General features: G+C 43.3%; 1 protein-coding gene across 2 annotated transcripts in view; it reads left to right on the forward strand.

Moving 5' to 3' along the window:
• Positions 1-24,578, forward strand: part of PLEKHA6 (pleckstrin homology domain containing A6) — a 1,624,617-nt gene that overhangs the window by 22,508 nt on the left and 1,577,531 nt on the right. Inside the window, exon 2 of one of the 2 annotated variants that reach the window (XM_073615840.1) lies at positions 19,388-19,540. The exons of the other annotated variant lie outside the window; for it this stretch is intronic. The gene's annotated coding sequence lies outside the window, so the exon portion shown is untranslated. The remainder of the gene's footprint in view (positions 1-19,387; positions 19,541-24,578) is intronic. 2 annotated transcript variants of the gene reach the window in all.

Here is a 24,578-nt window from a genome sequence, read left to right on the forward strand (position 1 = left end):
TCAGTGGGCCCAGTGGCACACAAAGACATTTCAGAATTCATTTCTGAGGCAGTGGGATGGAGTGTTGATGTCTCAACCAATCAAGTCAAACAATCCATATGGTGGTGGACCCATATACACAACCTCCAAGAGGTTCAGGAACATAGTTCTCCCTCCACACGAAGTGGTCACTTTTGATGCCAGTATTGAGAGATGGGGAGCCCACTTTCGGGACCAGGCAGTCCAGGGTCTCTGGCTGTTCCAAACCTGGGAGATTGTTTAAAACATACTGGGATTGTTTCAAACATACTGGATTTGAGAGCTGCCTTTCAAGCCTTCTTAGCATTTGGTCCGCTCTTGGGGATGTTACTACGTATGGACAACAAAGTGTCAGTAACTTACATCAACAGACAGGGGGTGCCAGGAGTTGTTCTCTTATGGAAGAAGTTTGCCCCATCCGCGAATAGGCACAAACAAACCTGACAGATCTGTGTACGTCCCCGGAGCACAGAATCATCTAGCCGACAACCTAAGCAGAAACTTCTTACAGTTCAAGGTAATCCGCATCCACTGCATGTAAAAGGTAACATCTCGGCATTCCTTGCGCCAACTAGTACCTTTAGGAAAACAGATCAGAAGATCTTTAAAAAACCTATTCACTACAGCAGATTCAAATACCTGAGGGCCTAAAAGCTCACTCCACTAGGTCAATGGCAACTTCATGGGCAGCGTACTGCAGAGTGTCCGCAGAGATAATATGCAAAGCTGCAACTTGGTCTTCCAAAAACACCTTTATGACCCTCTATAAAGTAGATTCCGCACAGTTGTTGACTGTGGATTTCGGGAGGTCATTCATTCAAGCCAATGCCTCAATAGCTTGTTAAATAAATGTAATTTCTTCTTGAACCCACCATTTGGCGACTTATTTCCCAAATGTATGCTGCCATGATGCGACAGGAAAACAAAAATTGTATACAGTGCTCGGATTACGAGCATAATCTGTTCCAGGAGAATGCTCGTAATCCAAAGTGCTCGTATTTGGTCCGTTTGTCCTGCATGGTCCCAGGGAATGGTGAGTGTACTGTGCTGATTTTGTTGCCATGGTTACCAAAGCTTCTGTTATACACAGGGGGGAGGTGGCTGGAGCATCTCAGCTCTGATTACAGAGCCCGGGGGAGGGGACAGACACACCATGTACTGATTTATAATAGAGAAATATGATGGGGCAGTTTTGATGGTGGCAATATGATGGGGCAGTTTTGATGGGGACAATGTTGATGAAGCAGTTTTGATGGGGACAATTCTGATAGAGCAGTTTTGATGGTGGCAATATGATGGGGCAGTTCTGATGGGGCAGTTTTGATGGGGACAATTTTGATGGGGACAATTCTGATGGGGCAGTTTTGATGACAATATGATGGGGGCAGTTTTGATGGTGGCAATATGATGGGGCAGTTTTGATGGGGCAATTCTGATGGGGCAGTTTTGATAGTGGCAATATGATGGGGCAGTTTTGAGGGGGACAATTTTGATGGGGCAATTCTGATGGGGCAGTTTGATTGCAGTATGATGGGGGCAGTTTTGATGGGGGCAATATGATGGGGCAGTTTTGATGGGGACAATGTTGATGGAGCAGTTTTGATGGGGACAATTCTGATAGAGCAGTTCTGATGGGGCAGTTTTGATGGGGACAATTTTGATGGGGCAGTTTTGATGACAATATGATGGGGGCAGTTTTGATGGTGGCAATATGATGGGGCAGTTTTGATGGGACAATTCTGATGGGGCAGTTTTGATGGTGGCAATATGATGGGGCAGTTTTGATGGGGCAATTCTGATGGGGCAGTTTTGATAGTGGTAATATGATGGGGCAGTTTTGATGGGGACAATTTTGATGGGGCAATTCTGATGGGGCAGTTTGATTGCAGTATGATGGGGGCAGTTTTGATGGGGGCCGTTTTTAGCAATTCAGCTATTCAGCATTCCCAAGCATTTACCCCAGGAATTGCATTTTCTAGTTAGTGGGACTGCTTCAGCAGTCCCACTATTGTTATTCGATTTTATTTATTTTTATTATTTAATTTTATTCCGTACGTTTTTTGGCTCTGCGTAACTTCTGCATACTTTGAGCTATTAAAACCATTCAGCTATTAAAATGTTCGTCTCTTCCAGCTGATGATGGGACTTTTTCAACTTTTTTTCTACTATTTATACTTTTTAAAATACTAAGCTTTTTAATACTTTTTTTTAACATTGAAGTCAATGGGAGCATGCTTCAGATCCTTAAAATCTTCTTCCACTCCCAAAAGTTTCAGCTCCTTCATACTTTCACCTACAGATGCCAAACTTTAAAATGTTCACAAAATATTCAGCTATCTGGCTATATCTTTTCAGTTTGATATCTTTTTACAGTTTTTGTGAAAAAGCTGTTTGTTTAGTGGTCATTTCAGGAAATTTTAGCTATTAAACAAAGTGTACTGTGTTGCTTTTGTTGCCATGGTTACCAAAGCTTCTGTTATACGGGGGGGAGGTGGCTGGAGCATCTCAGCTCTGATTGCAGAGCCCGGGGGAGGGGACAGACACACCATGTACTGATTTATAATAGAGGAATATGATGGGGCAGTTTTGATGGGGCAATTTTGATGGGGACAATTTTGATAGAGCAGTTTTGATGGGGACAGTTTTGATAGAGCAGTTTTGATGGGGATAATTCTGATGGAGCAGTTTTGATGGTGGCAATATGATGGGGCAGTTTTCATGGGGGCAGTTTTCATGGTGGCAATATGATGGGGCAGTTTTGATGGTGGCAATATGATGGGGCAGTTTTGATGGTGGCAATATGATGGGGCAGTTTTGATGGTGGCAATATGATGGGGCAGTTTTGATGGTGGCAATATGATGGGGCAGTTTTGATGGGGCAATTATGATGTGGCAGTTTTGATGGTGGCAATATGATGGGGCAGTTTTGATGGGACAATTCTGATGGGGCAGTTTTGATGGTGGCAATATGATGGGGCAGTTTTGATAGGGCAATTCTGATGGTGGCAGTTTTGATGGGGGCAGTATGATGGGGCAGTTTTGATGGGGCAATTTTGATGGTGGCAATATGATGAGGCAGTTTTGATGATGGCAATATGATGGGGCAATTCTGATGGGGCAGTTTTGATGGTGGCAATATGATGGGGCAGTTTTGATGGGGACAATTTTAATAGAGCAGTTTTAAAGGTGGCAATATGATGGGGCAGTTTTGATGGGGGCAGTTTGATGGTGGCAATATGATGGGGCAGTTTTGATGGGGCAATTCTGATGGGGCAGTTTTGATGGTGGCACTATGATGGGGCAGTTTTGTTGGGGCAATTCTGATGGGGCAGTTTTGATGGGGACAATTTTGATGGGGCAATTCTGATGGGGCAGTTTTGATGGTGGCAATATGATGGGGCAGTTTTGACGGGGACAATTTTGATGGGGCAATTCTGATGGGGCAGTTTTGATGGCAACATGATGGGGGCAGTTTTGATGGTGGCCGTTTTAGCAATTCAGCTATTCAGCATTCCCACGCTTTTTCCCCAGGAAATGCATTTTCTAGTTTATTTTTAATTAGTGGGACTGCTTTAGCAGTCCCACTATTGTTATTTGTCTTTTTATTTATTAGTGGGACTGCTTTAGCAGTCCCACTATTGTTATTCGATTTTATTTATTTTTATTATTATTATTTATTACTATTGTTATTTGATTTTATTAGTGGGACTGCTTTAGCAGTCCCACTATTGTTATTCGATTTTATTTTTATTTAATTTTATTCCGTACGTTTTTTGGCTCTGCGTAACTTCTGCATACTTTCAGCTATTAAAACCATTCAACTATTAAAATGTTTGTCTCTTTCAGCTGATGATGGGACTTTTTCAACTTTTTTTCTACTATTTATACTTTTTAAAATATTAAGCTTTTTATCACTTTTTTTTAACATTGAAGTCAATGGGAGCATGCTTCAGATCCTTAAAATATTCTTCCGCTCCCAAAAGTTTCAGCTCCTTCATACTTTCACCTACAGACGCCAAACAAACTTTAAAATGTTCACAAAATATTCAGCTATCTGGCTATATCTTTTCAGTTTGATATCTTTTACAGTTTTTGTGAAAAAAAAACAAACCAACACAGTACACTCTGTTTAATGGCTAAAATGTCCTGAAATGACCACTAAACAGCTTTTTCACAAAAACTGTAAAAGATATCAAACTGAAAAGATATAGCCAGATAGCTGAATATTTTGTGAACTTTTTTTTTCTTTTTTTTCAATAACATTTTATTTTAATTGTTACCAAAGGTTACAGTGTATAAAATAAAATGTAATAAAAGAGTACTATTCGTGATATAAGGCAAACGGACACATGTATATAGAATAATTTCCTTAGTATGTTGTAAAGGAGTTACGGTTTCTTGGCTAACATGGTTACAGCTGCATGTCGATATCACATATTAAGAATAAACTTCTCATACAAGATAACAAAAGTAACATATGTAATAAGAAAGAGAGATAAAGAAATAGAAAAGAATGGCGAAAGAAGAGGGGTAAAGTCACCTGAGTGGGCCAATGATCCGTTTATAAAGAATCCTCCCGGAGGTGCCACAGCTCCCAGACCTTATCATGGGCTTCCAATCTGTCCTGCATCCTGGCCGTCATCTTCTCCATCAACTCCACATCTTTAATTCTCGCATACAGTGCCTCAGGGGTAGGGGGAGATTTCCTTTTCCAATTCAATGCTATGAGACATCGTGCGGCCTTTAAGATATGGCGCACTAGTTTTTTATTGGTTTTTGAGATCTTTAGTGATCCCCACCTAGACCTAGTAAGAAAAATTTAGGGGTCAAGGGGATTGGTTTTCCCAGAAGATTAGTCAATAACTGTTGGACTTTTTCCCAAAAGGTAAAAATTTGAGGGCACTCCCAGTAGATATGAAGAAGGGTACCCTTAGTTCCCAAGCATCTCCAGCAGGGGTCTGAACTAGTGGGGTAGATAGCATGGAGTACATCTGGGGTCATGTACCAGAAGAAAATTATTTTGTATGCATTTTCTTTATACAATGTGCAGATTGAACTTTTCACTGCCTGAGACCATATCACCCGCCATTGTTCCATGGGGAGTTCCTCCGTGAGGGCTTTCTCCCACTTAATCATATAGAGGTGCTTACCTTGCGCCTCCACTGAGTAAGCATTCAGGATTTTATAGATATCAGAGATCCGTCCCCTCTGGGTCAGACCCGCCAGAACCAGGTTTTCAAAAGGGGTTAGAGGAGAAAATCGCAGGTCGGGCGCTATGGTCAGGGCATAATGGCGGATTTGTAGGTAACTATAAAATGCTTGGCGAGGTATATCGTACTTAGTTTGGAGTTCAGAGAAGGGTAATAGTTTACGTGTTCTAGGGTCTATTATGTTTCCAAAGTGGAACAAAATTCGTGAGGACCATGGGTAGGACATTTGGTGTGTGAGGCTGTCTGGCACTTTAGGGTTGCAAATGAAGGAAGTCAAGAGCGATTTTTCAGAAGAGAGGCCATGTGGGGAGCGCAATGCTCTCCAAAGCTTAAGGAGTTGGGACATAGCTTCTAATAGACGTTCAGGGGGCACCTCCGCATCCGCACACAATAGCAAGCTGTTTGGATGGGTCGGGGCCAGCCAGATCTTCTCAATTTCTGTCCACTTATTGTAGGTCCTCTGGGTGGACCACGATATTATAGCTCGGAGTTGAGCTGCTTGACAATATTTAATTAGATTTGGTAACGCGAGGCCGCCATCCAAACGAGCTGCCATAAGGACTGATTGGGATATTCTATGCCTTTTATGGTTCCAGACAAATTTAAGTATATCTATTTGAAGTTTTCTTAAATGTTTGTATGGAACTGAAATGGGTAATGTTTGAAATAGATAAAGTAGCTTCGGGAGGATTGTCATTTTAATGGACGCGATCCGCCCTAAGAAGGAGAGGTGGTGTTTTTTCCATCGGAGGAGCATGGTTCTGATGGAGTGGAAGAGGGGGGGGGAATTTTCCTGATAAAGGGTTGCGAATGTTGGAGTAATGTGTATTCCCAGATATTTTAGAGATACAGTTTTCCAGTGATATGGAAAGTTGGCCTGTAAGTGTATGGTTTCTCATTCAGGGATATTTATTGGGAGGGCTTCTGATTTGGACGTATTAATTTTGTAGCCCGATAGGGCCCCATATCTATCAAGCTCAGCGTGAAGATTCAGGAGGGATATTCTAGGTTGTGTCAGGGTTAGAATGATATCATATATAGATGCTGTATCACTCGCAGAAAGGGGCCTTTTAACCCTATGTGTTGTAGGGTGGCGAACAGGAAGGGCCACCCCAAACGGTCAAAGGCTTTTTCGACGTCCAAGCTAAGTAGCAAAGACGCCGAACCCTCCCTGTTCGCCACATCCACCAGGTCAATTACTTTCCTCGTGTTATCTCCCGCTTGTCTAAGCGGTACGAAACCCACCTGGTCCTTATGTATAAGAGAAGGGAGGACTACATTAAGACGAATTGAAAGTAGTTTTGTGAAGATTTTTAAGTCTGAATTCAGGAGAGCAATGGGTCGATAATTAGCACATAGTACGGGGTCTTTATCCGGTTTGGGAATCAGGGTAATGAACGATCGCTGCATATCTACCGGGACAGAAGTGTCCCGGAGAAAGGCGTTAGAAAGTCTGCTCATATATGGGAGTAGGAGAGGGAGAAAAGTCTTATAGTATTCATAAGGTAAGCCGTCAGGACCTGGGAATTTACGAGATGGTAGTGATTTAATCGTGAGCTCTATTTCATCCTCTGTAATTGGTGCATTTAGGGCCTCTAAGTCTGTGGTTTGTAAACGGGGGACACCACTTTGTTCTAGGTAACGATGCAATCTATGTGAGAGTTCTGGGGAGGGAGGGTTGCTTGGGATGTCGGGGTTATTATAGAGGTCTGTATAGAAGTCTGCAAAAGCATGTGCGATATCTTTAGGGTGGGATAGTAAGCAACCTGTTTTATTCTTAATTTGGTGGGGTGTTGAGTTAAGGGAGTCTTCTCGTAATTTTTTTGCTAATAAAGAATGCGCTTTGTTTCCCCTATCGTAGTATACTTGCTTTAGCCGAAGCAGGGCTTTTTCCACTTGTCCCAGTGCAAAATCCCTTAAAGTCGCCCGAAGTCTAATGACCTTCCTGAGGAGGGGTACAGTAGGGGATGTTTGAAGCCGTGTCTCTAGGGCCTTTAGTTCCCTCTCAGTTCGGTATTTTGCGGCTAATGCATCTTTTTTCATGGCCGATGATAAATCTATGCATTTACCCCTGATGACCGCCTTATGGGCTTCCCATAACGTAGTGGGAGAGATGTCAGGGGTGTTATTTTCCTTAAAGTAGAATTTCAGAGAAGAGGTTAATTCCATGGTTGACGGGGGGTGTTGGAGGAGAAAAGTATTTAGTCTCCGGTTGTATGGTCTAGGATTGGGAGATCCTATGTCCAAGGTGAGCAGAATCGGGGCGTGGTCAGACCAGGAGAATGCTGGCTTCACGAACTATTCTAAGAGTAGAATTATTAACAAAAAAGTAGTCGATCCTGGAGTGGGTTTTATGGGGAGCTGAGTAGAAAGTGTACTGCCGATCCCCTGGGTGGAGAGCCCTCCAGGCATCAAACAGAGCATGCCTTCTAAAGAGTTGGCGGAAGAGCTTCGAGTCTCTAAGGGCTCGAGCCAATGGCGTCCGGGGATTCACCACGTGGCGATCAGCAGTTACGGAATGGGTTAGATTAAAGTCTCCCCCCACCACTAGAGTCCCAAGGCGCGTGAACATTTTAGATAGGAATCTATGTTGTTTAACATTAGGCGTGTACAGAGCACACAGGGTGATCTCCTGGGACTGCCACAGACCCCTAACAATGACATAGTGGGTCACTATAGTGGCTCACATATACAAACGGGGATCCCTGTTTAATGAGTATGGCCACCCCTGCTCGCTTATGTGGTCCTGAGGAAAGATAGCTTTGTGGGAATTGCCTGGATGCAAAAGCGAAGGTGCCCCCCCTGTCAAAGTGCGTCTCCTGGACAAATATGATATCAGCGCCAGACTGTTTAAATTCCCGTAGTGCCAGATGTCTCTTTTTATTGGAATTTAATCCATGAACATTTAATGAAAAAATCCTAGCCATGATGTCTAGTTGGGAGGGGGAGGGAGCACGTATTACCTGATATGAAGACGGCGGCCTCGGAGCCTGAGACTAGGAGCGGGCAACCTCCGGTGAGGGATCTGGACTCATCTCGCGGTCCATGCAGGGAGTCACTCAGGGACAGGGAAAAGACAAAGAAAGAAGAGGAAGCTGGAAAGAAGAAACAAAGGTTAATGTTAGACAAAACAAAACAGATCCAAAAAGATCTTTTCATCTGACCTTGAAAGGTAGTTGAACCTAGGTCAGTACAGTTTCCCAAGGATCCACCTAACTCCACTCCAGTAGAGTGGGTCAGGTGGATGCCAGGGAGCCCTAAGTTGGTCATGTAACAGGATATTATCAAAACTACTGTGATTGTCATCACTTAACTAAGGGAGGGGTTGGTGAGCATAAAATCACCTACTCTCTCAAGTCTCAATAGAGACACGCCCATAAAGTAGAACAAAGGCAAAAGTAGAAAAGAAAAAACTGAGGCAAAAAAACTGAAGCAATAAAGGGGGGACTAAATGAACAAAATGTCCAGGACAGATCTATCAGCCTAGTGGAATGGCCGAGCATCTACAAGGTAAAAGACCCAAAAAAAAGATTGCGAGTCCAGTTCACCCATTTCTGGATTTGGAGCTCTTGCGAGGGGTACCGTCCTTCCGGGTACGATTGGAAGAGGGGACCTTCTGCCAAACTGTAGGCGGTGGGGGTGGGGTAGCTACCAAGTCCCAATCCGGGAGTTGAGGGGGAGTGATCCCCAAAGTGTCACAAAAATTTGTTAGATCCTCTGGATAGCGGAGAATAGCAGATCTGCCTTGGTTCTTGGCTGTAAGGGTAAAGGGAAATCCCCACCGGTAAGGGATACTTTCTTCTTGAAGTGTGCGTAGAAGAGGTTGCAGGAGTCTGCGCTTCTGTAGGGTTAACCATGAAAGATCCGGAAATAGTTGCAGCTGGGCATCCTGGAAGCTTACTTTACGTGTCAAACGAGATTGTCGCATAATGTCTTTCTTTCAAGGGGTATGAACTTATTCTGCAAATAATGTCCCTTGGTTTAGAGGTGAGATTCTTGGGGCGAAGAGCCCGATGTGCTCTATCCATGTCGGTATGGTTGGTTAGGGGCTCACCTAGGAGGTTGTTAAATATATGTTGTAATTTGTTGTGGATGTCCTCCGGGCCGTCTGTCTCCGGGACTCCTCTCACCCGAATATTATTTCTGCTCCCCCTATTTAAGTCCTCAATGTGGCGCTGCATTTCCCTTAACAGGGTACGGTGATCTGCTCCTTGGGGTTGAGTCCTATGGACTGCTAATTTAGTCTCTTGAATTTCCTCTTCGGCCATTTCCACCCTGTCCGCCAGATGTTTAAGGCCTGTTTGTAGTATCTGTATTTCCGAGCGACAGGTAGATTTCACATCTGCTATCAACTGTTTAAAATCATCTTCGGTAGGCATCGCCTGTAAATAGGAGTACCACTCATTAGGAAGTGAGTGGTGTAGGGCTGGTGGCAGGGATTGCTGCAGTGGCAGTTGGTGAGATGGCTGCTGCTGTTGTAATTGCAGTGCAGCTTCATCCTGTATGGCATGCATGGGTTTTGGGGGTGCAGTCCATGAGTTCCCCCAGAGCTGCCCCTGGGTACGTGTGGGTGCCTCCTCCTCCTCCAGAGCATAGTGTTGGGGAACAGATGTTAATTCTTTTCGTGCCGAGTTAGCAGGGTGTGCGGCCTGTTCTCTAGGAGTGCCCAGTGCCTGTGAGAATGATAGTCTCTGAGCTTTGGGTGGAGGTGAGTCAGGCGTGAGAGCTCTAAGGGCCGCTGCAGTATCATTAGGTCCAGGTGAGGTATTGGAGGCCGGGTATCTCGGGCCTGGCAAGGCCGGGAAATCCGCTGACAAATCGGAAGATGTCGGGGATCCCGGAGCGTCCTCCAGCAGGCAGGGATCTGAGGCAGTCCGCAGCAGGCGCGGGAAGGCCTCCGAGCATTGAGTGTAGTGGGGGGGAGGGGGGCCAAACATGGCGGCCTGAGAGTCACGTGGCGAGGTCCCGGCCAAGACAGGGCGAAGCCGAGAGAGCTGTGAAGAGAGCCTGGAGCGGGCCGCCGAGGCCTCCGGCGCCATGTTGTCTGCACCACCAGCAGGAGCGTCTGTCTGTGGAAAGAAGGACCGGAGGTCCGACGATGAGCCGGGTGGTGGCTGTGATGATCCCCGGGCTTTAGCGGATCGGGTGGCCTTAGATCTGCCCATGTAGCTGTGGTGTAGCGTCCCCAATTGAGCCTTAAGCTGCGGGCTGAGAGAGCAGACAAGTCAAGCGTCCATCTAGGTCGGCTTCCGGTCACGCCCCGTTTGTGAACATTTTAAAGTTTGTTTGGCGTCTGTAGGTGAAAGTATGAAGGAGCTGAAACTTTTGGGAGCGGAAGAAGATTTTAAGGATCTGAAGCATGCTCTCATTGACTTCAATGTTAAAAAAAAGTATTAAAAAGCTTAATATTTTAAAAAGTATAAATAGTAGAAAAAAAGTTGAAACAGTCCCATCATCAGCTGAAAGAGACGAACATTTTAATAGCTGAATGGTTTTAATAGCTGAAAGTATGCAGAAGTTATGCAGAGCCAAAAAACATACGGAATAAAATTAAATAATAAATAATAACTAGAAAATGCATTTCCTGGGTAAAATGCGTGGGAATGCTGAATTGCTAAAATAGCCCCCAGCAAAACTGCCCCCATCATAATGCCATCAAAACTGCCCCATCAGAATTGCCCCATAAAATTTGTCCCCATGAAAACTGCCCCATCATATTGCCACCATCAAAACTGCCCCCATCAAAACTGCCCCATCATATTGCCACCTTTAAAACTGCTCCATTAAAATTGTCCCCATCAAAACTGCCCCATCATATTGCCACCATCAAAACTGCCCCATCAGAATTGCCCCATCAAAACTGCCCCATCATATTGCCACCATCAAAACTGCCCCATCAGAATTTCCCCATCATATTGCCACCATCAAAACTGGCCCATCAGAATTGCCCTATCAAAACTGCCCCATCATATTCCTCTATTATAAATCAGTACATGGTGTGTCTGTCCCCTCCCCCGGGCTCTGTAATCAGAGCTGAGATGCTCCAGCCACCTCCCCCCTATAACAGAAGCTTTGGTAACCATGGCAACAAAACCAACACAGTACACTCTGATTAATAGCTAAAATTTCCTGAAATGACCTCTAAACAAAAAGCTTTTTCACAAAAACTGTAAAAGATATCAAACTGAAAAGATATAGCCAGATAGCTGAATATTTTGTGAACATTTTAAAGTTTGTTTGGCGTCTGTAGGTGAAAGTATGAAGGAGCTGAAACTTTTGGGAGCCGAAGAAGATTTTAAGGATCTGAAGCATGCTCCCATTGACTTCAATGTTAAAAAAAAGTGATAAAAAGCTTAATATTTTAAAAAGTATAAATGGTAGAAAAAAAGTTGAAAAAGTCCCATCATCATGCTTTAGCATCATCATGCTAAAGCAGTCCCACTAATAAATAAAATCGAATAACAATAGTGGGACTGCTAAAGCAGTCCCACTAATAAAACGAATAACAATAGCGGGACTGCTGAAGCAGTCCCACTAAATAGAGTGTACTGTGTTGCTTTTGTTGCCATGGTTAGCTTCTGTTATACACAGGGGGGAGGTGGCTGCTGCATCTCAGCTTTGATTACAGAGCCCGGGGGAGGGGACAGACACACCATGCACTGATTTATAATAGAGGAATATGATGGGACAGTTTTGATGGGGCAATTCTGATGGGGCAGTTTTGATGGTGGCAATATGATGGGGCAGTTTTGATGGGTACAAATTTGATGGAGCAGTTTTGATGGGGACAATTCTGATGGAGCAGTTTTGATGGTGGCAATATGATGGGGCAGTTTTGATGGTGGCAATATGATGGGGCAGTTTTGATGGGACAATTCTGATGGGGCAGTTTTGATGGCAATATGATGGGGCAGTTTTGATGGTGGCAATATGATGGGGCAGTTTTTATGACAATATGATGGTGGCAATATGATGGGGCAGTTTTGATGGTGGCAATATGATGGGGCAGCTTTGATGGGGCAATTCTGATGGTGGCAATATGATGGGGCAATTCTGATGGGGCAGTTTTGATGGCAGTATGATAGGGGCAGTTTTAATGGGGGCCGTTTTTAGCAATTCAGCTATTCAGCATTCCCACGCACTTTCCCCAGAAAATGCATTTTCTAGTTAGTGGGACTGCTTTAGCAGTCCCACTATTGTTATTCGATTTTATATATTTTTATTATTATTTATTATTTAATTTTATTCCGTATGTTTTTTTGGCTCTGCGTAACTTCTGCATACTTTTAGCTATTAAAACCATTCAACTATTAAAATGTTCGTCTTTTTCAGCTGATGATGGGACTTTTTCAACTTTTTTTCCTACTATTTATACTTTTTAAAATATTAAGCTTTTTAACACTTTTTTTAACATTGAAGTCAATGGGAGCATGCTTGAAATCCTTAAAATCTTCTTCCGCTCCCAAAAGTTTCAGCTCCTTCATACTTTCACCTACAGACGCCAAGCAAACCTTAAAATATTCACAAAATATTCAGCTATCTGGCTATATCTTTTCAGTTTGATATCTTTTACAGTTTTTGTGAAAAAGCGGTTTGTTTAGTGGTCATTTCAGGCAATTTTAGCCATTAAACAGAGTGTACTGTGCTGGTTTTGTTGCCATGGTTACCAAAGCTTCTGTTATACACGGGGGGGAGGTGGCTGGAGCATCTCAGCTCTGATTACAGAGCCCGGGGGAGGGGACAGACACACATGTACTGATTTATAATAGAAGAACATGATGAGGCAGTTTTGATGAGGCAGTTTTGATGAGGCAGTTTTGATGAGGCAGTTTTGATGGTGGCAATATTATGGGGACAATTTTGATGGAGCAGGTTTGATGGGGACAATTTTGATGGAGCAGTTTGATAGTGGCAATATGATGGGGGCAGTTTTGATGGGGACAGTTTTGATGGGGCAATTCTGATGGAAATATGATGGGGGCAATTTTGGTGGTGGCAATATAATGGGGCAGTTTTGGTGGTGGCAATATGATGGGGCAGTTTTGATGGGACAATTCTGATGGGGCAGTTTTGATGGTGGCAATATGATGGGGCAGGTTTGATGGGGCAATTCTGATGGAAGAGTTTTGATGGTGACAATATGATGGGGCAGTTTTGATGGTGGCAATATGATGGGGGCCGTTTTGATGGGGGCCATTTTGATGGGGGCCGTTTTAGCAATTTAGCTATTCAGCATTCCCATGCATTTTCCCCAGGAAATGCATTTTCTAGTTCGATTTTATGTATTTTTATTTATGCCGTACGTTTTGGCTCTGCATAACTTCTGCATACTTTCAGCTATTAAAACTATTCAACTATTAAAATATTCAGCTCTTTCAGCTGATGATGGGACTTTTTCAACTTTTTTCCTACTATTTACACTTTTTAAAATATTAAGCTTTTTAACACTTTTTTTTAGCATTGAAGTCAATGAGAGCATGCTTCGGATCCTTAAAATCTTCTTCCACTCCCAAAAGTTTCAGCTCCTTCATACTTTCACCTACAGACGCCAAGCAAACTTTAAAATGTTCACAAAATATTCAGCTATCTGGCTGTATTTTTTTAGTTTGATATCTTTTACAGTTTTTGTGAAAAAGCTGTTTGTTTAGTGGTCATTTCAGGAAATTTTAGCTATTAAACAGAGTGTACTGTGCTGCTTTTGTTGCCATGGTTACCAAAACTTCTGTTATACACAGTGATGGGCGGTGGGGAAGGTGTCTGGAGCATCTCAGCTCTGATTACAGAGCCCGGGGGAGGGGACAGACACACCATGTACTGATTTATAATATAGGAATATGATGGGGCAGGTTTGATGGGGCAATTCTGATAGGGCAGTTTTGATGGTGGCAAAATGATGGGGCAGTTTTGATGGTGGCAATATGATGGGCCAGTTTTGATGGGGACAATTTTGATGGAGCAGTTCTGATGGTGGCAATATGATGGGGCAGTTTTGATGGGGCAGTTTTGATGGGGCAATTCTGATGGGGCAGTTTTGATAGCAATAGGATGGGGGCCGTTTTAGCAATTCGGCTATTCAGCATTCCCATGCATTTTCCCCAGGAAATGCATTTTCTAGTTTATTAGTGGGACTATTCGATTTTATTTATTAGTGCGACTGCTTTAGCAGTCCCACTATTGTTATTTGATTTTATTAGTGGGACTGCTTTAACTTATTGATTAAGTTTTGTTTTGTTACCAGCCTTTTACTTTTGGCTGGTTGAGCTTGAAGTAAAATATAAAGTATCGAACCAGGCAGAACTTCAGCAATGCAGGTTTATTAACAGCTGATAACATACAGGTTTATGTTCAAAGTATTACAAAATACAGATCTAATTTATACAGTTTCTTACAAGTAAGCATATTAGATATAAATATTCTTATCCTCTAACCAAATTTAAACAATTGTGAATTGTTCTCACCTTGAACCAGAATGGGTCTTTACTGCCAATTCTTGGGAACCTCTCACCTGATAGGGACCAGCCGATCTGCCGGTGGTCTGGTCCCCTCACAGAGTTCTGGGTTCCAGCTCGACCAAGTTCTTGAGGGAAATTCACCTGAGACCACATTCTGGAACAAGTTAAGAAGTCTTCTCTGACTCGTACGAGGAGACAAGTTATGGGCAGATACTTGCCCATTGGTTCTGACCTCTATGACCCGTGCAATAGGGCAGCATACATAGAGTTCAGCCTTATGAGCTCCTATCTGACTTGTCCGAGGGGACAAGTTAGGACATTTACTTGCCCATTGGTTCTGACCTCTATGACCCGTGCAATAGGGCAGCATACATAGAGTTCAGCCTTATGAGCTCCTATCTGACTTGTCTGTCTAACAATTGTAGAGCTTGCATTTATATACCCTTTTACAAGTCTTATCTCAACTATCTGTCTTACATATGATTGGTCACTAAGATCTACGTCAAAGTAACCAACCATAAATCTGACACTTGTTCTACAACCAGATAAACTTCATTATTCCCAAAATTCCTATATGTTCATTAAAGTGATTTATAACTGTTTTTGTCCAATTAAAAACACCTGTATAGAGACAGTCTGGCACCCAGCTGTGTTATCAAACTCTCCTTATCTTGATACTAGCTTCAAGGATTTGCAGATTTACGACTGAGACAATGAACTTTCAATAACCCCACCAGATGTGTTATATGTCTCACTATATGTATGTATTTTAACAGTTTTAATGAGGGCACAAGCAGACCTTTGTTTGACCTTGTCAAACTTAATTTAATGTACTGTACATAACTTTAATTATTTCTAAACCACCTGTTTTCATATCTTTATCTGTCTGATTTATATGCATTTCAGACTTGAAACAATTCTATATTACTTGAATCTATCCTAATGAACTTTCACCCAGTAAACTATCTTAATACATTTTCGAGAACACCTGTGTACAAGTACTTGTCATAAAGCAGAGGTCATTTAAAGTTCAACACTTATAAATGAAGACTTTCTAAATCTATGGAAAACACAGTATACATTATTAAAGATTAATAATTGTTGCTTTACTTATTGAATAATAATATTGATAAAACCACTACTATATAATAATAATAATCAATAAAATATATGCAAATCATATATATATATATATGAAATACATTGGCTAATATGAGATTCCACAACAAGCTTCCAAATGACGAGAGTTCTACACTTTCTTCCATTGACTGTCCTATATAAAATTCTTCACATTTCCCAGCGAAACGCACAGCCAACTTCTTTTTTAAAATCGCTGACATGCCCACATTTTTAAGTTTATCAACATGAATTTTATACCGATACGTTCACAAAGGCCGTGTGCCTCTGACGATGAAGTCGCTGTTTCCATAGCATGTACTGTTGTGGATTTATTAAGGCTTGTTTGAAGGGTTCTCTCACACTGTCTCTCACTCAGGTAGTGAGGAGATGTTTTTTAGTGTGTTCAGGGGACAGGCAGATAGCAGATAGGGAGATGCTATTCAGCATTCCCATGCATTTTCTCCAGGAGATGTATTTTCTAGTTTTAATTTTAATTCAAATTTTATTATTCGTTTTTTGGCTCTGCGTAATTTCTGCATACTTTCAGCTATTAAAACCATTCAAATTTTAAAATGTTCAGCTAAGGATGGGGCTTTTTCAACTTTTTTTCTACTATTTATACTTTTTAAAACATTAAGCTTTTTAACACTTTTTTTTTTAACATTGAAGTGAATGAGAGCATGCTTCAGATCCTTAAAATCTTCTTCTGCTCCCAAAAGTTTCAGCTCCTTCATACTTTCACCTACAGACGCCAAGCAAACGTTAAAATGTTCACAAAATATTCAGCTATCTGGCTATATCTGGGGGCAGTTTTGATGGGGGCAGTTTTGATGGGGGCAATATGATGGGGGCCGTTTTGATGGTGGCAATATGATGGGCAGTTTTGGTGGTGGCAATATGATGGGGCCATTTTGATGGGGGCCGTTTTGATGGGGGCCGTTTTGATGGTGGCAATATGATGGGGCAGTTTTGATGGGGGCAGTTTTAATGGTGACAATATGATGGGGCAGGTTTGATGGGGGCAATATGATGGGGCAGTTTGATGGGGGTTGTTTTGATGGGGGCTGTTTTGATGATGGCAATATGATGGGGCAATTTTGACGGTGGCAATTTTGATGGGGACAGTTTGGGGGAAATTTTGATTGGGGCAGTTTTAATGGGGGCCATTTTTATGGTGGCAATATGATGGGGCAGTTTTGATGGTGTTCATTTTGATGGGGGCAGTTTTGATAGGGCAGTTTTGATGGGGGCAGTTATGACTGTGGAAATTTTGATGGGGCAGTTTTGATGGGGGCAGTATGATGGGGCAGTTTTGGTGGTGGCAATATGATGGGGCAAATTTGATGGGGGCCATTTTAATGGGGGCAATTTTTATGGTGGCAATATGATGGGGCAGTTTTGATGGGGGCGGTTTTGATGGTGGCAATATGATGGGGCAGTTTTGATGGGGGCAGATTTAATGGTGATAATATGATGGGGCAGGTTTGATGGGGCAATATGATGGGGCAGTTTGATGGGGGTCGTTTTGATGGGGGCTGTTTTGATGTTGGCAATATGATGGGGCAATTTTGACGGTGGAAATTTTGATGGGGACAGTTTGGGGGCAATTTTGATTGGGGCAGTTTTGATGGTGGCCATTTTGATGGGGCAGTTTTGATGGGGCAGTTTTGATGGGGCAGTTTTGATAGGGCAGTTTTGATAGGGCAGTTTTGATGGGGGCAGTTATGACTGTGGCAATATGATGGGGCAATTTTGATGGGGCAGTTTTGATGGTGACAATATGATGGGGCAGTTTTGATGGGGCAATATGATGGGGCAGTTTTGATGGGGGCAATATGATGGGGCCGTATTGATAGGGGCCGTATTGATAGGGGCCGTTTTGATGGGGGCAATATGATGGGGCAGTTTTGATGGGGGCAGTTTTGATGGGGACCATTTTGATGGTGACAATATGATGGGGCAGTTTTGACGGTGGCAATTTTGACGGGGGCAGTTTTGATGGTGGCAATATGATGGGGCAGTTTTGATGGGGCAGTTTTGATGGGGCAGTTATGACTGTGGCAATATGATGGGGCAATTTTGATGGGGGCAGTTTTGATGGGGCAGTTTTGATGGGGCAGTTTTGATGGGGCAATATGATATGGCAGTTTGATGGGGGCAGTTTTGATGGTGACAATATTATGGGGCAGTTTTGATGGGGGCAATATGATGGGGCAGTTTGATGGGCGCCGTTTTGATAGAGGGCAGTTTTGATGGTGGCACTATGATGGGGCAATTTTGATGGGAACAGTTTGATGGGGCAGTTTTGATGGGGCAGTTTTGATGGGGGCAGTTTTGATGGGGGCAGTTTTGATGGGGGCCATTTTGATGGGGCAGTTTTGACGGTGGCAATTTTGATGGGGGCAATATGATGGGGCAGTTTTGATGGGATAGTTATGACTGTGGCAATATGATGGGGCAATTTTGATGGGGGCAGTTTGATAGAGGCAATTTTGATGGGGCAGTTTTGATGGCGACAATATGAAATTCATGTTTATTTTAAAACCATTCCTACTTTCCCAACAATTTTTACTTCAACTTTTTCTTATGGATTTCAGCTATTCATCCATTCAGCTATTCAGCATTCCCACGCATTTTCTAGTTCACATTGATTTTTGATTGCCACTGGGTTACATGACCTGAGCGGGTATTCCCAGAGGAGGGTGGTGATTTATAGTTTGGGGATTTTTTTTTCTATTTCATGTTCTGGTAATTTATTTACTGGTTTCTGATTGTAAATTGGGTCACATAACATGACAGGACACCCCCAGAGGAGGGAGGTGTTTTATAGTTCAGGTGTGTATTTATTTATTTTGGTTTCTAACACATACCTTTTACTATTGAGCACAGACATATTGATTGAGAATCAAGTTTATGTATCCACTTAGGGGGAGGTGCACTGTAGTTCACTTTGGTTTTTACTTTTTATTGATTAATACTAGCAGCACCACACCACTATTCATTCGGTCACTCCTCATTATACCTTTTGGTAGTTTATCCGGTGCAGGCAGCCACATAGTTATATCTATTCCATAGCGCAGAATTATTTCTATTATTGCCATCCAGGAATGCCTTTTCAGGGCTGGTGCGGTGAGATTACCATTTTCTATGAATTAGGAAAATCTTTGCTCATTGGTTGACTAAAGAGATTAAAAGGATTTAACATCAGGCCTGAACATACCAGCAACTGTTGACAAAAGAATAAAAAGCTTGCTAAAGTGTTAGTTCAGAAAAAATAAAGGTGAACACCCTACATCATGGGTGCTTGGCCTGTGGCCCTCCAGCTGTTACGGAACTACAAGCCCCATGAGGCATTGCAAGCAACTGACAGTTGCAAGCATGACTCCTAAAGGCAGAGGCATGATGGGACTTGCAGTTCTGCAACAGCTGGAGGGCCACAGGTTAAGCACCCATGCCCTACACCCTCCCCACCCATCTGATCCCTGCTTTACTTCCCTCCCGTGTGTGATGTGCTGTCGGTGCCCATGCGACCAGTGTAGTGGTTCATGGTTTTAAAATCCCTTCTCTTCTCACTCTTCTTTCTCTAAGGCTTCCGCAATGGATCATAACGCTTCTGAGTGGTCATTGCTGGCATGCCAATCAGAAGCATACTGAACTGTCTCAGAAGCCCTGCAGAGTAAAGAAGAAAAAGAGGGGATTTTAAATCTGCTACACCAGCTGGACAGTGCATCACCCACAGAGGTCAGTACAGCTGGGACTGGGGGGGGGGGGGGTGTTTGGGGGGGTTGATAGGGGAGGCCTGTAGGGGTGTTAGTTCACCTATTTATTTTTTCTTTTTGAAAAGTAAGCCTTTATTTTTTACATTTTTTTAAAAATAATAAACATGGTATACTTACCTGCTGTGTGCAGATGTATTACACAGAGTTGCCCCAAACCTCTTCTTCTCGGGTCCCCCGCTGGTGCTCCAGGCACCTCCTCTTCTTGGTATGCCACCATAGGAACTCACTTCCTATCATGGCACACCTGCAGGCTTGATCCCTAGCTGTGCTGCCTGTGTCCATAGACACAGACAGTGGGGCTCTGCCCCACCCCCCCATTTGCTTGTCACAGAATAACTCCCGCTGCTATCAGTCTGCCCTATGAGGAGAGAGAGGGTTGAGAGAGCCGTTGATCTCGAGCTCAGCGCTGGATTGAAATCAAGCTCTGGTAAGTATAAGGGGGGGGGGGATCCTGGACATAGAAGGGTTTTTTTTACGTTAAAGGGGTTGTAAAGTCTCAAGGTTTTTCACCTTAATGCAGGTTAATTAAGGTGAAAAACCTTCTGTGCTGCAGCTTCCACCCAGAGCCCCCCCCCTTCTTATCTGAACCAGTTCGTTCAAGCAAAGAGCACAAGCCCAGCGGCTCCAGCTGCTGTCTCTGTCCCCATTCGATAGATTGATAGCAGCAGGAGCTCTTGGCTCCCACTGCTGTCAATCAAATCCAGTGACACGAGAGCGGGGGGCGGGGCCGAGTCCTGCTGTCTTTGTCAATGGACACAGCAGCGGGACTCGTGAGCCTGCCAGCACGGGTGCCCCCCATGGAAAGCGGCTCTTTGTAGGGGCACCCAATGAAGAGGAGGATCGGGCTGCTTTATGTAAAATCCTTGGGGCCAAGAGCGCCGCTGGGGCATCCCAGAAGAGGAGGATCAGGCTGCCAGGGCCGGCCTTACCATGGGTCCCAGTGGGTCCATTGGACCCAGCCCAGGCAGCACTTTGAGAGGGGCAACAAATTGAACAACAGCCACCTCTCCTTCTCTCCTATTTATCCAGCAAATTGACGACCAAAATTTTTTTTCCAGCAGTTGTGTCATGATGACAACTGCCCCCCGGGCCCCTCTGCTTGCCCCTATACTACCCTAGACCACCCCTTTACTGCCCTAGCCTGTCTATATACTACACTAGCCCACCCCTATACTGCCCCAGCCGGCCCCTTGGAATTGAACATAATGGTATGTCATATAATTTTGCATACAGACAAGGTGCTGTTACATGTAAATCTGACTTCCTGATAAATTACATTTTAGTTTTAATTATCATGATATAAAATAAAAGATGTGGGGGCCTTTTGGTAGGTGTGATTTTATTGGGGGTTGGGGGGGCAGCATTTCATTCTTGGACCCAAGCAGCACAATTTCTTGGGCCAGCCCTGGGGGGGGGGGGGGGTGCTCTGTGCAGAACCCTTGCACAGAGCAGGTAAGTATAACATGCTAGTTTTTTTTTTTAATAACACATTTTTACAATCACTTTAATGCAGAGAATGCATTAAAGTAAAAAGAAAAAAAAGGTAGGGCTTTAGAACCACTTTAAGAAATACCTATTTGATGCTCCAAACTCTTTATAACCTCTGTGCTCTGATCTAACATCTCAAGCAATGTTAACAGCTCTCATCAGTTGTTCAAACCAAAGAGCAAAAATGTAATACTTTGCAGATTACCAGTCCTAGATGTGGCGACTGAATTAGTTCTATAGAGTGCACTGGTAGCAAGGCCAGAATCGGGATGTCCACCCTGGAACTTTCAGGCCTCATACACACTGGACCTTAAAATGTTATAAAAATGCCAGTAGCTTTGCGATGAGTTTTTTAAACGTTTTTGCAATAGCGTTAAATGGATCAAAAAGTCAAAAGCTTGTGAGCCGCGTTTTTGAGCGTTTATCTGCGTTTTTTGACGTTGGAGCATTTTTACAGTTGAAAAACTCCTTGCAGAACCCACTAGTTTTGTTTTTGTTTTTTTTTTAAAGCCAAAAAACGCCCCAGCCAAAAACTGCTGATAACAGCCTATGTGTGCATGGACACGTAACATGATGGGGATTTTATTATTACTGTAGAAAAAAACATCTCAAGCCAAAAACAGCTGCTGTAAAAACGTTCAAAAACGTCCAGTTCACATGAGGCCTCATACTTAAAAGATAACTACACCTTTCAGAACATTTTTCATGTTGCACTCATACAGTATCTCGCAAAAGTGAGTACACCCCTCACATTTTTGTAAATATTTTATTTTATCTTTTCATGTGACAACACTGAAGAAGTGCCACTTTGCTACCATGTAAAGTAGTGAGTGTACAGCTTGTATAACAGTGTAAATTTGCTGTCCCCTCAAAATAACTCAACACACAGCCATTAATGTCTAAACCACTGGCAGCAAAAGTGAGTACACCCCTAAGTAAAAATGTCCAAATTGGGCCCGATTAGCAATTTTTCCTCCCCGTGTCATGTGACTTGTTAGTGTTACAAGGTCTCAGGTGTGAATGGGGAGCAGTTGTGTTAAATGTGATGTTATCGCTCTCATTCTCTCATACTGGTCACTGGAAGTTCAACATGGCACCTCATGACAAAGAACTCTGAGGATCTGAAAAAAAGAATTGTTGCTCTACATAAAGATGGCCTAGGCTATAAGAAGATTGCCAAGACCCTGAAACTGAGCTGCAGCACGGTGGCCAAGACCATACAGTTTACAGTTTTTTTAACAGGACAGCGTCATATCCAGAGGTTATCTATGGGAAATCGCGCTCAAATTGACTGGAGCTGACTTCTTTCACTCTCACACACCCCTTTGGCACAATCCTCAACTAAGGGAACTGTCACTGATTCCAGGTGTTGATGTCTGGGCAGCAAAGGGGATATTATATTTACATCAGGTAGTAAACACCACTTGGAATTCGGAATTTTCAATCATTAAAGGAAGAGTTTGAGTTACCACAACACATGTTTTTCAGATATCTACAAATGAGACACGCCCTCCAGGCACAATTTGTAGAGGGCCTCCCAAACCTACAAACCTTACCCATGGTAGACATAATAATAGGCGCAGACCCTTCCAAACTGATATCTACTTTATATAACATATTACGGACTAGTATCACGGATAATAGACACGGCCAGAACTAGATGGGAGGATGACCCTCCATAGAGGAATCAGACTGGGACGAGATTCTGGAGAACACTAAGAAAGTCTCCCCTAGGCTCTCCGAGCGCTTGACCCAATTATATATCTTACACAAATCATACCTTACACCGGCGAGAATAGCCAAGTACCAGCCAAACCAAGATCCATTGTGTCCGAGATGTGCTGGCCATCCATGCACATTTTACCATTTAATATGGGCCTATCCAGCGATCCAGAACTACTGGGCACAAATCATACAATTTCTACATGACCATATGGGATCGCCCTTACAACTGGACCCCAAAACCTGCCTAATGGGACTACTTCCAGACGTTACAATCAATCAGTTTTTGGCCACCTTCCTATATGAAACCCTCTTTAGCGCATGGAAGTTATTAGCCAAATGTTGGATGCGAAACACTCCTACTATTCATGCATGGATAGGGGAGATCAATTCAACTCTACCATACAAGAAGGTTATATACCGACATAGAGGCTGTCCTGCTAAATACCACAAGGTCTGGGACAGGTGGTTGGATACCCCTGATACAATTACTAAATAGACACATACCTAAGAACGTATAATGAGTGTCCAAGGTCACTCCAAGTCATGTAAAAGAAACTTGTCACATTGAGAAATGATAAAGAACATAACCTGTTATAACAAGGGAAGATAGAAGTAGGGACGAAATGTAATGTGTAGTAGATATTTAGTAGAATGATCCGTCAGTGTTTAATATGTATCCTTCTATTGTACTGTATGACATGTACTGCGCTTGTATGTTTTTGCTTACAAATAAACTTGTTTTTTCAAAAAAAAAAAAAAAAAGTAAAGAAAGAGCCATAGGGGAAGCACGGAGAGCATTGAAACCAGCTATCTAGGGCAGAGATGTCCGGATTCAGTCAGACAACACCACAACGATGGCATACCTAAACAGGCAAGGAGAGACAAAATCCCCTTGTTTGAGCCTGACAGAAGCAATTCTGTCATGGGCCGAAACAAACATCAGATCCACCTCGGGCATCCACCTGAAGGGGACAAACACGCTGGCAGACTTTCTAAGTCAATAGACCATAAAACAGACAGAGTGGTCTCTAAACCAAGCAACCTTCTTGTGGATCACGCAAACCTGGAGAGTGCCCGAGGTAGATTTGTTTGCCTCAAAGACAAATACGAAACTGCCAAGGTTCTTCTCGCTGGATCCCAGAGATGGCAACATCAGATTGAACATGTTTAATCAAAGCTGGGCACACCAGCTGTGTTATGCATTTCCTCTGACCGCTCTAATACCAAAGGTGAGCCAAAGAATCAGGGAAGAAAGGGCAAGAGTGATACTCATAGCACCTCACTGGCCCCAGGGAATATGGTTCAGTCACTCGAAGAAACTGTCTCCAGCCGCACCTGATACAGCAAGACCTACCGGACCTCCTATCATGAGGGCCAGTCAACCACCCGAATCACAAACTCATGAAGCTTTCGGCTTGGTTACTGACAGGGTGAGGCTGCAAAAGAAAACTGTTGGACAGAGTGATCAACCCCATTCTAGCCAGTAGAAAACCCATAACTAGAGTGAGAAGAAAGTTTGTCTCCTGGTAGGGGAATAAACAGGATTCCAACAGAGAATCATCCCAGCAATTCAGGATTTCCTGCAGGAGGGAGCAGACTTGAACCTCTCTCAGAGCATGCTGAAGGTACAAGTGGCAGCACTCTCCCCCTGTCTGGACACCAGATAAGCAAAGGACTCATTTATAAAGAGATTCCTGATCTTGTTAAATAGAGCCAGACCCGCTAAAGTCGGCAGAACTCCGACATGGGACCTCTCCACGGTGCTCAGAGGATTCCTCTTTCCACCA

The sequence above is a fragment of the Aquarana catesbeiana genome, linkage group LG02, assembly GCF_042186555.1.
Source record: "Aquarana catesbeiana isolate 2022-GZ linkage group LG02, ASM4218655v1, whole genome shotgun sequence".
Classification (NCBI taxonomy): domain Eukaryota; kingdom Metazoa; phylum Chordata; class Amphibia; order Anura; family Ranidae; genus Aquarana; species Aquarana catesbeiana.